The sequence below is a fragment of the Syngnathus scovelli genome, chromosome 1, assembly GCF_024217435.2.
Source record: "Syngnathus scovelli strain Florida chromosome 1, RoL_Ssco_1.2, whole genome shotgun sequence".
Taxonomy (NCBI): Eukaryota; Metazoa; Chordata; class Actinopteri; order Syngnathiformes; family Syngnathidae; genus Syngnathus; species Syngnathus scovelli.
This window is the reverse complement of record NC_090847.1, coordinates 1783108-1800214: the sequence shown is the minus strand read 5'-3', so window position 1 is coordinate 1800214 and position 17107 is coordinate 1783108. Positions and strand designations below refer to the sequence as shown.

The 17107-nt window shown below is 43.3% G+C and overlaps 1 long non-coding RNA gene across 1 annotated transcript in view; it reads right to left on the bottom strand.

Moving 5' to 3' along the window:
- Nucleotides 1-708: 708 nt before the first annotated feature.
- The window catches only part of LOC137840639 (uncharacterized), a 28034-nt gene continuing 11635 nt past the window's right edge, over nucleotides 709-17107 (bottom strand). Inside the window, exon 2 of the long non-coding RNA XR_011087460.1 lies at nucleotides 709-5045. This is a non-coding gene — a long non-coding RNA (uncharacterized lncRNA). The remainder of the gene's footprint in view (nucleotides 5046-17107) is intronic.

The window sequence follows — 17107 nt, the reverse complement described above, 5'->3', positions numbered from 1 at the left end:
TAACATCAACAGTATTAACATGGCAACTTCGTAATATTTAATATTAAGTAATATTTACTTATGATTTACTTTTGACTCACGGCCCCGCGTGAAGAATCACTGTTGTGATGCCAGTTCAGCTTGGAGCTGCTTCACTTTATCAGCGCGGTCACTCTTTGTTAGCTTGTCGTATGTGTTAGCACAGGGGTCACCAACCTTTCTTAAACCGAGAGCTACTTCCTGGGTACTGATAAGCCAAAGGGCTACCAGTTTGACACACACTTCTGAAATAGCCACCACCACCAACACCACTTTCTGAACCGCTTAGTCCCCACGAGAGTCGCGGGCGTGCTGGAGCCTATCCCAGCCGTCAAAGGGCAGTAGGCTGGGGACACCCTGAACCGGTTGCCAGACAATCGCAGGGCACACAGAGACAAACAACCATTCACACTCACACTCACACCTAGGGACAATTTGGAGTGCTCAATCGGCCAACCAAGCATGTTTTGGGATGTGGGAGGAAACCGGAGTGCCCGGAGAAAACCCACGCGGGCCCGGGGAGAACATGCAAACACAGGGAGGGACGGAGGTGGAATCGAACCCGCATCCTCCTAACTGTGAGGCGAACGTGCTTACCCAGTGCACCACCGAGCCGCCCTCTGAAATAGCCAATTTGCTCAATTTGGCTTTCTTACAAATGAATTCAAAATCCAGCCACGGTAATGTGTATTCCTGGGGGCAGAGCACCCGACATAGAAGCTAATCTTAGGGAGCTGACTCGCAATAGGCCTAGTCAACAGCGTAGTTCCAACAACACTAGCTACTCGGACATAGTGATACACGTCGGCTCCAATGATGTTAGGATGAGACAGTCAGAGATCACAAAGAAAAACATAGCGAGGACTTGTGATCTTGCCAGAAAGATGAGTCGGCATCGAGTATTTGTCTCTGGCCCCCTGCCTGGGAGAGGCACTGATGAGAGGTTTAGTAGATTAGTCTCCCTTAATCGATGGATGGCTGGGTTCTGTAAAAAGCAGGGACTGTATTTTATAGATAACTGGTCCTCCTTCTGGGGCCACCCCGACCTGCTGAGGAAGGACGGCCTTCACCCTAACCGTGAAGGCGCCTTCACTCTTTCTAGGAATATAGATTACTGTTTGAGCCACTCATGACAGGTCACTTTAGAGCAGGCCAGGGCACAGGTGATTAGACCACCTGTGAGGATGGGTTTGGAGTCTGTTAAGTTAAAGTTAACTAGCGCTAGGCTAGACTTTCAGCATACACATAGCTCCTCGTGTAGACTAGAGCGCGACAGTTTAAATAGTGCTGCAGTACACATAAACACACTTTCTACTGGGGTAGTAGACAAATCCAATCACTCCGTCCCGACCGGTCTTGCTGATGAAACGGTGCCTGTTTTAGATAACTTCACATGTGTAACAAATACTCATCAACAAATTCCCACGGTCGTTTCATCCCACCGCCCTAATAAACTTTTGAGAGGTGATATTAGGCCTAGAGAACACAATTTTACTCGCATCCCGTTTAAAAATCCTTCGATAGATACGCACCCTGATCAACCAATTACACTTAAATTCGGTTTTATGAATATTAGATCACTTCATACGAAAGCAGTTCTCGTTAATGACCTTATCACGGAACATAATCTAAATGTTTTTGGTCTTTGCGAGACCTGGTTAAAACCTAATGAACTGCTGCCACTTAACGAGGCCTCACCTCCAAATTTTGTGAGCTCGCATGTGGCTCGTCCTCGAAAAAAGGGTGGGGGTGTCGCCCTCATCTCAAATTCTGAGCTTAGATTTAGGCCTCGCTCAATTCACGTATTTAAAACATTTGAAGTTCTCATTGTGCGATCCACTGCGTTACCGTCATTCTATCTTGTTGTTATTTACCGCCCACCCGGGGCTTACTCTGGCTTCCTGGATGAATTTTCAGAAGTTGTGGCAGATCTAGTGACAAATGCAGATAATATAGTTATCATGGGTGATTTCAACATCCACATGAATTCACCGTCGGAACCACTGACTTCGGCATTTCAAACTTTAATCGATACGTTTGGTTTTACGCAAGCTGTACAGGCAGCAACGCATAAGAATGGAAATACCTTAGATCTGGTATTATCCCGAGGACTAGCAACCTCAAATAACAGTACTGCCATACACTACTGTTCTGTCTGATCATTTTTTAATAAAATTTGAAATTTTAGTTCCTTGTCAAAGACAAGAGAGCAATCAGAATTATAGCAGCCGTAATTTTAACTCCATGACTGCAACTGCGCTATCTGAGTTACTGTCGCCGGCAACCGCCATGTTTCCCGCGTACAGTGGCTCTATCGATAATCTTACAAATGAATTCAATGCGACATTATTAAAAGCCATCGACTCTGTGGCACCGCTACGTCTGAAAACTCGCCGTAGATGGCCAACTCCGTGGTTCACAGATGAAACACGTACGTTTAAACAATTATGTAGAAAGCATGAGCGCAGATGGCGTTTAACCAAACTTGAGGTTTTCCATCAGGCATGGAAGGACAGCCTCCTGAAATATAAAGATGCGCTTATTTTAGCAAAAACTCGTTATTTTTCGCAAGTCATTAATCTTAATAAAAATAATCCTAAATACTTATTTGATACAGTGGCAAAGCTAACTCTGCGCCAGCCGACCCCCGATAGCTCCTTCCACTCAGCTGACGAGTTTATGAAATTTTTTGCTCAAAAGATTGAGTCCATTAGGGACGAGATCAAGAATACCATGCCAATCGCTCCGCCGGTTACTAGCGCTGGGGATCATGCAATAACCCTCTCAAATTTTAAAAGCGTGTCCCTTGAAATGCTTACAAAATTGGTTAGTACGGCTAAACAAACAACATGTTTACTCGACCCGCTTCCAGCCAAACTACTTAAAGAAATATTTCCAATTTTAGGACCGTCCATCTTAAATATAATCAATCTGTCTGTTTCCTCTGGGATAGTGCCAATGGCCTTTAAAACCGCTATTATTAAACCACTACTTAAGCGAGCAAATCTTGACCCGGACTGTCTCAGTAATTATAGGCCAGTTTCAAACCTCCCATTCATAGCAAAACTTCTCGAAAAAGTAGTAGCACAGCAGCTTATTGATTACATGGTCGATAATAATCGATATGACTCTTTTCAGTCTGGTTTTAGAGCCAATCATTCTACAGAGACAGCACTTGCTAAAGTGACTAATGATCTCCTCATAGCTATGGATTCAAATACGTCGTCTGTATTGTTACTACTTGATCTTAGTGCTGCCTTTGACACTGTAGACTTCGATATTTTATTAGGGCGTCTTAAAAGTTGTGTTGGTATCTCAGGGTCAGCACTAAGCTGGTTCAATTCCTATCTATCAGGCAGGACGCACCGAGTGGTCCATGGTAATACGTCCTCTGAGCTTTATAATGTTACTTGTGGTGTCCCACAGGGATCGGTACTCGGACCGATTTTATTTAATATTTATATGATTCCGCTTGGGGGCATAATACGTAAATATAATATTAGTTTTCAATGCTATGCGGATGACACCCAATTATATATGCCGTTATCGATGACAGATCCACAGGACTGCTGTAATCTCGAGGCGTGCCTTGCGGAGATTAAACAATGGATGTCTCTCAACTTCCTTCGTCTTAACCCGGATAAAACTGAGATGTTGATAATTGGTCCTACTCGTTATCAACATTTATTTAAGGAAACCACTATAACTATAGATAAGCGTACTATCACTCAGAGTGATACGGTAACTAATCTCGGGGTAATATTTGACCAAACGCTCTCCTTTCAAAAACACATTAAGAATATAACCAGGATTGCGTTTTTTCACCTTCGTAATATTGCTAAGATTCGTCCTATCCTCTCGACCGGGGATGCGGAAACTATTATACATGCGTTCGTCACGTCGCGCCTGGACTACTGTAATGTATTATTCTCTGGTCTTCCTAAATCCAGTATTAAAAGTCTACAGTCAGTGCAAAATGCCGCTGCGAGGCTGCTCTCACGGTCAAGAAAATTTGATCACATTACCCCAATATTAGCCGATTTACATTGGCTCCCGGTCCATTTAAGATGTGACTTCAAGGTTCTTCTACTAACCTATAAAGCACTGCATGGCTTAGCGCCTTCATATCTCGTCGACCTAGTCGTTCCTTATGTTCCGTCTCGTAACCTTTGTTCGCAAAACGCTAGTCTTTTAGTTATACCGAGGGCCAAGAAAATGTCTGCAGGGTCTAGAGCATTCTCTATTCGGGCTCCAGAGCTTTGGAATGCCCTACCAATGGATATTAGAACTACTACCTCAGTAGAAACATTTAAGACACGTTTAAAGACACATTTCTATGAGATGGCCTTTAACTAACTTGTGATGGCCGATTTGGCCGGAGTTTGTTCTGTTCTCTCTGCCCACCTCCTCCCCGGCTGGGGAGGGGGTTAGGTGGCTCAAAAGCGGATAGCGGCTGGCTGGATTCTCGGGGACCAGTTCGGGATGGGGGAGCTGCGGCTCGGCCCCCTTGAGGACACTGCCAGGACAATCGAGGACACCTCCGACATCCATTTTTTTCATTGATTTTCATATTATGTATTACTTGTGTACTCTCTGCATCCATTATAACCTGGTGATCCTGAAAGGGGGATCCTTCCATCTGTGGTCCCTTCTCAAGGTTTCTCATTTTCCCCTGGTAGGGTTTTTTTGAGTTTTTCCTTGCCCTTTTGGGAGCTTATGATCAGGGGATGCTTTGAGAATAATTGTCAATTTTGGCTATGTGAAGCCCTTTGAGACTGTTTGTGATTTAGGGCTATACAAATAAACTTGACTTGACTTGACTTGACTTGACTTGACTTGACTTCAATGCGACATTATTAAAAGCCATCGACTCTGTGGCACCGCTACGTCTGAAAACTCGCCGTAGATGGCCAACTCCGTGGTTCACAGATGAAACACGTACGCTTAAACAATTATGTAGAAAGCATGAGCGCAGATGGCGTTTAACCAAACTTGTGGTTTTCCATCAGGCATGGAAGGACAGCCTCCTGAAATATAAAGATGCGCTTATTTTAGCAAAAACTCGTTATTTTTCGCAAGTCATTAATCTCAATAAAAACAATCCTAAATACCTATTTGATACAGTGGCAAAGCTAACTCTGTGCCAGCCGACCCCCGATACCTCCTTCCACTCAGCTGACGAGTTTATGAAATTTTTTGCTCAAAAGATTGAGTCCATTAGGGACAAGATCAAGAATACCATTCCAATCGCTCCGCCGGTTACTAGAGCTGGGGATCATGCAATAACCCTCTCAAATTTTAAAAGCGTGTACCTTGAAATGCTTACAAAATTGGTTAGTGCGGCTAAACAAACAACATGTTTACTCGACCCGCTTCCAGCCAAACTACTTAAAGAATTATTTCCAATTTTAGGACGGTCCGTCTTAAATATAATCAATCTGTCTGTTTCCTCTGGGATAGTGCCAACAGCCTTTAAAACTGCTATTATTAAACCGCTACTTAAGCGAGCAAATCTTGACCCGGACTGTCTCAGTAATTATAGCCCAGTTTCAAACCTCCCATTCATAGCAAAACTTCTTGAAAAAGTAGTAGTGCAGCAGCTTATTGATTACATGGTCGCTAATAATCGATATGACTCTTTTCAGTCTGGTTTTAGAGCTAATCATTCCACAGAGACAGCACTTGCTAAAGTGACTAATGATCTCCTCACAGCTATGGATTCAAATACGTCGTCTGTATTGTTACTACTCGCTCTTAGTGCTGCCTTTGACACTGTAGACTTCGATATTTTATTAGGGCGTCTTAAAAGTTGTGTTGCTATCTCAGGGTCAGCACTCAGCTGGTTCAATTCCTATCTATCAGAAAGGACGCACCGAGTGGTTCATGGCAATACGTCCTCTGAGCTCTACCCAGGGATCCCACAGGGATCGGTACTCGGACCGATTTTATTTGATATTTATATGATTCCGCTTGGGGACATAATACATAAATATAATATTAGTTTTCAATGCTACGCGGATGACACCCAATTATATATGCCGTTATCGATGACAGCTCCGTGGGACTGTTGTAATCTCGAGGCGTGCCTTGCGGAGATCAAGCAATGGATGTCTCTCAACTTCCTTCGTCTTAACCCAGATAAAATTGAGATGTTGATAATCGGTCCTACTCGTTATCAACACTTATTTAAGGAAACCACTATAACTATAGATAAGCGTACTATCACTCAGAGTGATACGGTAACTAATCTCGGGGTAATATTTGACCAAATGCTCTCCTTTCAAAAACACATTAAGAATATAACCAGGATTGCGTTTTTTCACCTTCGTAATATTGCTAAGATTCGTCCTATCCTCTCGACCGGGGATGCGGAAACTATTATACATGCGTTCGTCACGTCGCGCCTGGACTACTGTGCACACGAGTTTTTTTACAAAGAAAGACAGTACACAGAAAGCCTTTTAAAAGTTTTAATAACATACTTTAACATATCTTTCTAAACATTACCTGTGACGCAACATGGAAGTGTGCACTGCTTTGTGTAATCTCTGAGTCACATGGCAGAGTAAGAGAAAGGGTTTAGAGCCCTTTGACACAGGTAACCGTGCATTCCTACTAAACTCATAATAGTCACAAGCAACACAGCCAGAATAAGCAGCAGCCATAGTAGTATTTCAAAATGGTATTTTTGTTGTTGTTTTTTTTCTTCAAGATACCGCACAACGGTGGTCCACAGCCTTTTTACGAGTGTATAAAAGTGATCAAGTCATCACAAAAATCACGAAAAAATCTTATATAAGCCGCACCTGACTATAAGCCGCAGGGTTCAAAATTTTGGAAAAAAGTCGCGGTTTATAGTCCGGAAATTACGGTACTTCATTCCCTGTTTTTCAGAGATGGTGTAACAAAGCTGTGGAATATTTCTTGCAAGCAGCTTCAGTTTCAGAGGCTATCAGGAGATCATCTACATAAACTAGAAGTTGGCTTTTGTTTGACATTTGAAATTCAGCCAAACAGGCCATGATAGCTTGAATAAAAATAGTTGGACTATCAGCAAATCCCTGTGGCAATCTGGTGTACGTATAACTTTGTCCTTTAAAGGTAAACGCAAACCAAAACTGTGAGTCTGGATGGATTGGCACTGAGAAAAATGCATTGCTAAGATCAATTACTGTGAAAAACTTCTGGTTAGGCTTCCAAGTGTTTAGAAGTGTGTGTGGATCAGGCACATTAGGTGCACTTGTCTACGCTGCTTCATTTACTGCTCGTAAATCTTGTATCATTCACCAATCAATTTTGTTGGCTTTTTGGACTGGAAAAACAGGAGTGTTGCAAGGAGAATCCGAACACTTCCTAATGATTCCTCCTGTCAAAAGATCATTTATAACAGGGGCAATCCCATTTATTGCCTCATGGTTTAAAGGATATTGCTTAACTCTTGGAAGCCACTCTGATCTTGGTTTGATCTGTACTGGGGGAATGGACGTTAAAAGTCCTACATCAGATGGGCCCTTTGTCCAGAGTTTTTCAGGAAGCTCAGCCAATTACCTCTCCTCCATCTCAGTCAAACAAACATTAACTAGTCAGGGGAGCACATAAGTGCATGCCCTTCCAAAAGCCACTTCACACACTGTTTGCTTCCACATGTCACAACTGGTACTGTAGCTCCACCCATCACCTTTGTCCTCATAATCAGTGACAGATCCGGCAAGTTTAATTCGGCAATCCACATCTGCCCATGTTATACTGTGAGGTTTAAACAATGAAATGTGGGGTACAGCCGACAACTTGTATTTGTCTTTCTGAGGAGCGGGCAGGAGCACAGCAACAGCTGCAAATGACCTGCGATCCGTGTACAGAGCAGTGATTGTCAAGGTTACTTCTGTGTCACTGAGAAAACTTTCAATATATTCATCTTGTGGATCAGTGAGAATGTTCATGGTGACATGTAATTGATTACAAGTCATTTCTGATTCAGGTCGGGACAATTGTTTTCGAGCTTCACTCAGTAAACTGCTTGGTAGCTTAGGATTCCGTTCAGGAGAGATGTCATAGGAACAGCAAATCTGTTCACTTGCTTGTGCAGCATATGACTCTACATCTCTCACTCTACATGCTCGCATGCCATCCTTTACTGGAATTATTGCAATTCCCAACCGAGTCCTCAGATCTCGTCCCGGCAGGTTTATGGGACATTTTGGGGATAGGACAATCGAGACTGAAGCATGTTTCCAGTTTCATCATCTCTCACTTCAACTGGATTGGAGATACTCTCCGTGTGTACCTGCCCATCAGCAGATTTCACCCAAATTGTATTTTGGGAGGCCTTCAGATTAGGGACTTTAGTTTTTAATTACGGTTTTACAAGCCCTGGTATCACACAAAAACTCTACATCACTTCTGTTAGGGTTTTCCAGGTTATCTTTATCGTAGGATTATGTTGGAATGTAACCTGTAATAATTACCCTCGCCTGTCCTGTCTTAACAAAAGTAGTAGAACAAAGTGCTAAGATCTTTTGAACTGATTGACTAGCTGCAGAGGAAGCAATCAAAGTTGTTTTGTTCACACAACATCGTGAAGGACCCCCTGCTGTGCTTTGATCAGCCAGGGGCTTCGGCCATTTGTCTACTCTGACCCCCACTCTCACCCCCACTCTGTTTCTCTCAATAAAAATGGTCCTGCAAGAGGCCTGAGTCAGACTTCATTCGATAATCGCTGTTCAGACAGCGACGAATGGACTCTCCACCTGCAGGTGTCTAAAAGAACTTGCTTGTCTCCTGTTTGGTTCTTGCAAAATAAGTTGGAGTGAGCAAATCTCTAACATTTTGGTGCCGAAACCCGGGATCCTCATCCCCACCATCTGACCGGCGAAGGAGGACGTGCTGCATTGTCGACAAGCCAGCGTCCATTAAGAGGACCTGGAGGAGAAAGTCCTGGGAAGAGAATTCTTCGCTGGGCCAGCATCTTAGGTCTGCCTTCGTCTGACAGAGGTGGATTGACGGGACCCGGCAGTGCAACGAACCAGGGGACAAGTAAGTTAAAGGCCTGAAGTTGTGTGATTGTGTTGTTGCTTGTGAAACGCGTAAAAAGGAAAAAGTGCACAGGAATAAGTTTTGTGGAAGGAGGGGGTGTTGTAGAGTCCCCCTCTGGATGAGGTGTCTCTTTTGGAGCAGTGGTTCTCAAACTGTTTTAAAATCTCAGTACCTCCGTGAATCATTATTTGACGACCACTGTTCTAGGGAGTACAACCTCGCGTTGGCAGGGCTGGGGACAAGGACTTTTGTCTTTAGTTCCCAGGGAAGGTGAGGGGTGTTGTAGAGTCCCCTCACTGGATGAAGCAGCTCCTTTTTTTAAAAAAAGAAGGACTTCGCGTTGGCAGGGCTGGGGACAAGGACTTTTGTCTTTAGTTCCCAGGGAAGGTGGGGGGTGTTGTAGAGTCCCCTCACTGGATGAAGCAGCTCCTTTTTTTTAAAAAGGAGGACTTCGCGTAGGCAGGGATAACTTGTGTGATTGAGTGTGTGACTGGTAGGATAAATTGACTAAGAAGCAGTTCTAGCGTTGATCCACGGCAATAAAACAGGCTAGTAATCTGTCGAAAGGTCAATTTAAACCTGCATTGAGGATCCTCAAAGAAAAAAAATTTGAAAAAAAATTGTAAAACCTTAAACTACTGAAATTAAGATGGGAAAAAAGAACGGTAAATCTCTTGCTCTGCTCTTCTTTAAAACGAGAAGTTCATGGCAAGTAGATTTCTTAATTGTATGCAATACATGCTGAAGTGGTAGAAGTGCTAGAGTGTGGTTGAAATCTTCACAAAGAGATGAGAACGAATCCAAAAGACAAAAGATAGAAAGTTGAAAAGTGATGAGGGCGCCATTCAATTGAGATTTGAAAAAGAATTCAGGGTGCATAGTGGCATCCCATTCAATGATACAGCTGAGAGTGCTTATCAACAACAGCTTAAAAATGCGCTCCTCACTAATTTCCGCCCTGAAATAGGCAACTGGGTGAGGAAACATTTGGTGGAAGTGGATGTTGCAAGTGTGACAACAACTATGCAATGGGCCAGACATGCTGAAAAAGTGATCAAAAAAGGAAAAAGTTCTGATGTATTTCATCTAGATGATGATAATGATCTAAATGAAGATACAACGATCTTCTTCCAAAGTTCCCAAAGGGGCAGAGGGAGAGTTAGATACCAACAAGGTCGCAAGCCACCATTCAGATCAAAACCCCTATCAGATTTAGACAACTGTTGGAACTGTGGGAGACGAGGACACTATGCAAGAGTGTGTCGTTTTGCAAAACAATATCAATCAAAGGGTGGAGGAAGGAGCAGAGGAAAAGCCTCATTTTTAGCATGACAAGCTTCCTCCTCTTTGACCGCTTATGCTCATACAGAGAAAGAAAGAATAGATGCCCATATGACAGCAAAACATGTCATTGTCAGATTATTAGAATTTTTTTTTTAGATTATTAGAAGTCCTGTCCATCCAAGAAGTATGACAATGCTGTTTGTATGCCCAAATTACAAATGACTAGAGCTCAAATTGTGTTACACTGAAGTTAAAATATACAAATCAAGTGGTAAAGAAATGCAACTTGCTTCTAGAAGATAAATAAATAAAATTAGAATGTGCTGTCCTCGTGTGCATGGGAGGGACCAGCTCATGATCGACCACAGGAAATGGCCAGCCTGTGACGAATCATTGGTGCTGGGAACTACCTTTTGCGTGCGAGAGCTGTGCATGTGTGTGCGTATATGTTAAAATGATGAACATTGGCTAAAGTTTTAGTATAAAAAAAAATTTGCTAGACTGTGGTCTATCCAATTTGCACCGCAGAACAGAAATGACTTTGAAAGATAAAAATGAGAGGAAAAAGAGAGAAATCTGTTTGCAAGCAGAAACTAATCCACACTAGTGCATGTTAAGTGTCGAGCCCACATGAGAAATTCGAAGAAAAAAAAATGACAGAACATGCTTTCAGGAATTGGAAGAAGCTAAATTGTGAATTTAAGATTTTGCAATGCTACATTTAATAGGAATAATTGATTGGTTGTGTTATAAGACTATACAAAATTCTAAATGCAAGCTAAATCTGAGAGATTGAGTTCTTCAAATTTAAAAGCAAAGAAAAAATTCAGATTAATTTGCCAGTTGGTTGTTATAGTTAAGTTTTTTTGAATTGGTGGATTGTTCTACCAGGAAACCTGAGTTGAAAATGATATATGAATGTTGTGTGGTGAGCTTGGATGAATTGGGACCAATGTGATAGAAAGACTCCTTTTTGGAGACTGCGTGTGAGATGCAAATGAACATTGATGAATGATAGCCTGAATGAAAAGAAATTACAGGTTGAATGTTAGAAAGAAACACGTAGCTTTTGGATTGATAATTAACTAGAAAAAAAACTGGAGAACCAGTAACACATGTAGAAGATGTGTGAACTGAGAAATTGAGAAGCGTTTTGGAAAGAAAGTCAAATTAAATGATGATGGAATCATATGTAGTAAAGAACGCATTCTCCCAAAAAGTTTGTCAAGGTGTGAGGCATGGGCGTTGCCAAGCCTCAAAAAGGGGGGAGTGAGTAGGACAGATAGTGGAAGATAGTAATAATACAACACTTTATGACAATGAATTTTCGAATACATTTGGTGTTATATTGTGGTAATTTTTTTGTTCTGGTGTAGATAGGTTAGCAACACGAGAGATTTAGAGGTTCAAAAGAAAGACAATTAAAAGAAAACATTTTTGATTTGGACAATTGTAGGCTAACAGGAACATGAGAATGATAAGAACTACGAGGTGGGATCCAATTTCATTGGGGAGATTGAGAATTCACAGCACCATACTCTAAGTCACATTTTTGAGCAAGCATGACAATAACATGTGAGAGGTCAAGACATACAGATCAGGGCTTGATGTGGAAAGCAGACCTCGATGAGTTGATTTTCAATAATGATACTGAAGACAACATACTGTCCGATTAAATTGGAACTATAGATAAAATGTAGCTCAAAAATAGGATGAGTTGCAGGATTTACGATATAAAAACGAGACCGCTGTTATTAGGAGAATTTGAAGTTTGGTAAATAAATGTTACCAGCAAATTGATGGAAGCAGCTACATTTGGAGATAGTCTTATAAGTTTGATGTCCCAGCCTGTCATTCTCAGTGTCAGAGTCCCTGAAACCCAATCCAAGACTTCGCCTGCAGCCGTGAACCACCACAAAATGGTGCCTGGCTCTGAAGCACCTTTGACCTTTGGCGAAGGACAAGAAAAGACTGCTGTTGTGCTTGGAGGAGGACAAGTACACTCCGGAGGAAATACAACATCCTCGGGGACGAGAAAAGACAGTGAAAAGCGGAGGAACTCACAATGGTGAAAATTGACTCATTTGAACAATGGACTCATTCAAGAGTGATGGATGGGGTCGCTCTGAAGCAACAGCCAAAGAACACCAACGTGAGAGGGTGAAGTGCGGCAAAAAGAAATGGACTTGGAGTGTCCGACAACCAAATCGCACTCCTTGGCGTTACCAAATTTGGTGGAGCTTGGTTCAAAGTGGAAGGGAGGTTCATTGTGCACTGAGTTTGACAGAACTGAGGAGATTTGATAAATAAATAAATAAAAAAAAATTAAAAATACGTAGGGCTACAGATTATAATCAGAGATTGAACGGATTTGGATAAAACAAATAGGCTAAAACGGTAGGAAACAAGAGCAAGATCTGATATTTTGGCTCATAAAGCTTAAAACGTAGAGGTCGAGTTATATACATTTTAGAACAGGACATTTGGCAGTCAGGAGGAAGCTAGGTTGCTCAATGTACCTACTCAATACAATAGTAAGGTTTTTTATACCACAGTGGAGGTTGGATGGTCAGAAAGTTAGGTACGTTCAATTTTTGACATTCACACAGTCATGCATAGGAGTCACAAGGCGACAGTTAACAAGACAATGACTGCAATAGGGGCCACCTACGACTGCACCGACATGAAAAAGTAGAAGTGAAAGAGCAGAGTATGGGATTATATGCTAAAACGTCTGCTATACATTTACCAATAGGAGATTCTATCAAGAGAAGCTACATGAGAGATGGATTAGAATCTCTTTGTCTGCGTGGGTGCGTGTGTGTGTGTGTGTGTGTGTGTGTGTGTGTGCGTGTGTGTGTGTGAGTGTGTGTGTGTGTGTGTGTGTGTGTTTGTTCACACCCTGTGTGGGTGCGAGCATGTGAGGAGAAAGAAGGCATGGGTAAGACAATCTCTTTTAAACCAGGAGGCAATAAATGGGAACGCCCCTGTCATAAATAGTTTTTGGTTAAAGGGAATCATTAGGAAGTGTTCAAACTCTTCCCGCAAACATTCCTATTTGCCAGTTAAATGGGCACTACAATTGACTACGAGAGTTGCAAACAACAGATGAAGAGCAGTCCTTGGCAGATTATATGATCAGGACGCTCAAACTGTGTCAAAGACAAATTTACTGCCGCTTGATCTTTCCTCCTCACAGGTCGACAACCCCATCAATCCAGGAGACTGGGTCTACATCGAGGTCATCAAAGGAAGGAACTGGGCCAACCACGACGGGAGGGACCATTCCAAGTCTTGCTGACTACACATGTTGCACCCAAGGTTGCAGGACCCACAAATGCATTAACGACGACTGCTCTCCAGGAGGTAACTGGATGGGAGCTTTGGACATCACCGCTGTGTGCCAGGATGAGAGAGCCGTTTTCAAGGTGTAAGGGCTCTACTACCAACATGGCTGCACCATCGGACGGGACCTACTTCATTCAGAAGTTCAGAGGCACTGCCTCACTTGCATCCTATGAGTGCACGTGCCTGTTCAGTACGGATCATGGTTTTGTGGTCACAAGAGTTGTCCGATGCTGCCTGCCAACTGGACACGAGTGTGTGCGCCGGTGTGTGTGACAGACCTCACCTACAGACTAGAACATCATCAGCTGACGAAAGCACGGGCACATATACAACTTCTTAGACGTGACAGTTGTGATCATGATAATGAGACGTGGATTGCGTAGATGCTGTTCTGTTGAGCATGTATTACGGAAACTTGTTGATTTGACCATCGAAAATGCTTCACAAGTGATGGATACAATGATGTACTGTTTCTGTGTTTTTCTTTTTATTTTTTATTGATAGCATTCTGGTCGCCTGTGGCAACGGGGCCGTGTAAGAATTTTCCTGCTAATAACATCTGGCCAGCAGGTTTTTCGCTTACACAATAAGTTTGATCTGGGGTGTTGAGGTAATGCCTCAATTTCACTGGAAAGTGTTGCTATCATTGTTTGTTGTTTTTATTTTTACTATTCTTCTTTCTTCATTATACATATATATATGTTTTTCTTTCTTACTTGTCTTTGTTGTTTGGGGTGACATAATCATATGATAAAACAGGAGGGAGATGTTAGGGTTTTCCAGGTTATCTTTATCGTAGGATTATGTTGGAATGTAACCTGTAATAATTACCCTTGCCTGTCCTGTCTTAACAAAAGTAGTAGAACAAAGTGCTAAGATCTTTTGAACTGATTGACTAGCTGCAGAGGAAGCAATCAAAGTTGTTTTGTTCACACAACATCGTGAAGGACCCCCTGCTGTGCTTTGATCAGCCAGGGGCTTCGGCCATTTGTCTACTCTGACCCCCACTCTCACCCCCACTCTGTTTCTCTCAATAAAAATGGTCCTGCAAGAGGCCTGAGTCAGACTTCATTCGATAATCGCTGTTCAGACAGCGACGAATGGACTCTCCACCTGCAGGTGTCTAAAAGAACTTACTTGTCTCCTGTTTGGTTCTTGCAAAATAAGTTGGAGTGAGCAAATCTCTAACAACTTCTTCCAACGTTTAAGGTAAATGTGTTTTTTCTTTTAATGCACTTAGAATTTCCCAGGCTGTATGGACATCTACTATTTCATCCTCTGTAGGAGCACAAGAGGTCAAAGGGGAGGAATCTAGTCATGCTGAAAATTTGGCTTTTCCTCTGCCCCTTCCTCCATCCTTTGATTGGTTTTGTTTTTTCCTAAAACACTCTTTTGACCAGTGTCTACGTTTCCCACAGTTCCAACAGTTGTCAGAATCTGATGGGGGTTTTGAATTGTATGGTGGGCTTCGACCTTGTTGGCCTCTACCTCTTCTTCTACCCCGTTGGGACCCTTGGAAGAAGACTGTTGTACCTTCATCTAGTTCATTATCATCACCATTGTCTAGATCAGCGGTTCCCAACCACTGTGCCGCGGCACACTGGTGTGCCGTGAGAGACGTTCAGCTGTGCCGTGGGATTGTTCAAGATTCAAGATTCAAGAGTTTTTTATTCGCCATGTTTGAGCGTGCCAAACAAGGAATTTGACTTCGGTAAATCACAGCCTCTGTTCAACATTTAGGTGACTCACAAGAACACTCAGGACATGTGAAAAATGGAAGATATTCTCAAACATCCCCTGATCTTAAACTCCCAAGAGAGCAAGGAAAAACTCAAAACTCCAGCTAGGGGAAATGAGAAACCTTGAGAAGAGACCACAGATGGGAGGGTCCCTCTTCTAGGATGACCAGGCTGCAATGAATGCAGAGAGGACACATAGTACAAACAGTGTAGACAAAAAAGGTGTGGAGAGCAGGATGTTATTGCACAGTAATGATTCTGAGACTCTAAGAGTGGTGTGAGTTCATCAGAGCAACAGCCTGGGGAAGAAGCTGTCTCTGTGTCTGCTGGTTTTAGTGTACAAAGCTCTATAACGCCGTCCGGAGGGGAGTAGTTCAAACAGATTGCAACCCGGGTGAGAGGGGTCTGTACAGATTTTACTTGCACGTTTCCTGGTCCTGGACAGGTACAAGTCTTGGATAGATGGGAGATTGATCCCATGATGTTGTCTGATGTCGTTCTTGTTTCTTGGTTCATGTTTTTCTGTTCTGTTTGTTAGCCAACCCTGTCTGTCGGTCAGTCCCGTGGTTTTGTTACGAGGTTATGTTAGTTTGCCGGTTCTGTTGGTCTTGTTACCCTCATCCTCCCTTCCAAGTATTTTTTCCTTCAATAAACCCTGGTCCAAGCTGCATTTGGTCGCCCTGCTCCATTCCGATGCCTGACAGAGGATCCTCTTTCGCTGAACTTGACGTTGATGCAGGTTTTACGTCGTACCATGCACTGCCGTCTACAGATAGATCAATGGAAATCTTTTGGTTGACCGCATGCTGGCATCTGTGCAAACAGAATGGATGGATCACTATATTTATAAAATAACTAACAATCATAACAATTTCAAAGATCGGTAAAGGTCGGATATTCCCCCCTTGCATTAGCTGTGTCATTATCACGACACTGTCATTACCCTTCCTAATATTCATCCATCCATTCATCTTCTTCCGCTTATCCGGGGTCGTGTCGCGGGGGCAGCAGCTTCAGGTGGGACTCCCGGACTTCCCTCTCCCCAGCCACTTCATCCAGCTCATCCCGGGGAATCCCAAGGCGTTCCCAGACCAGCTGAGAGACATATTCTCTCCAACGCGTCCTGGGTCGTCCACGGGGTCTCCTACCGGTGGGACATGCCCGGAACACCTCCCCAGGGAGGCGTCCAGGAGGCATCCTGATGAGATGCCCGAGTCACCTCATCTGGCTCCTCTCAACGTGGAGGAGTAGCGACTCTACTCCGAGTCTCTCCCGGATGACTGAGCTTCTCACCCTATCTCTAAAGGAAAGCCCGGATATCCTGCGGAGAAAACTCATTTCGGCCGCTCGTATCCGGGATCTCGTTCTTTCGGTCACGACCCATACCTCGTGACCATAGGTGAGGGTAGGAGCGTAAATCGACCGGTAAATTGAGAGTTTTGCCTTTTGGCTCAGCTCTCTCTTCACCACGACGGACCGGTACATTCCGTCCGCATTACTGCCGACGCTGCACCGCCTGTCGATCTTGCGCTCCATACTCCCAACACTCATGAACAAGACCCCAAGATACTTAAACTCCTCCACTTGGGGCAGGATCTCATCCCCGATCTGGAGAGGGCATTCCGCCCTTTTCCAATCGAGGACCATGGACTCGGGTTTGGAGGTGCTGACCCTCATCCCGACCG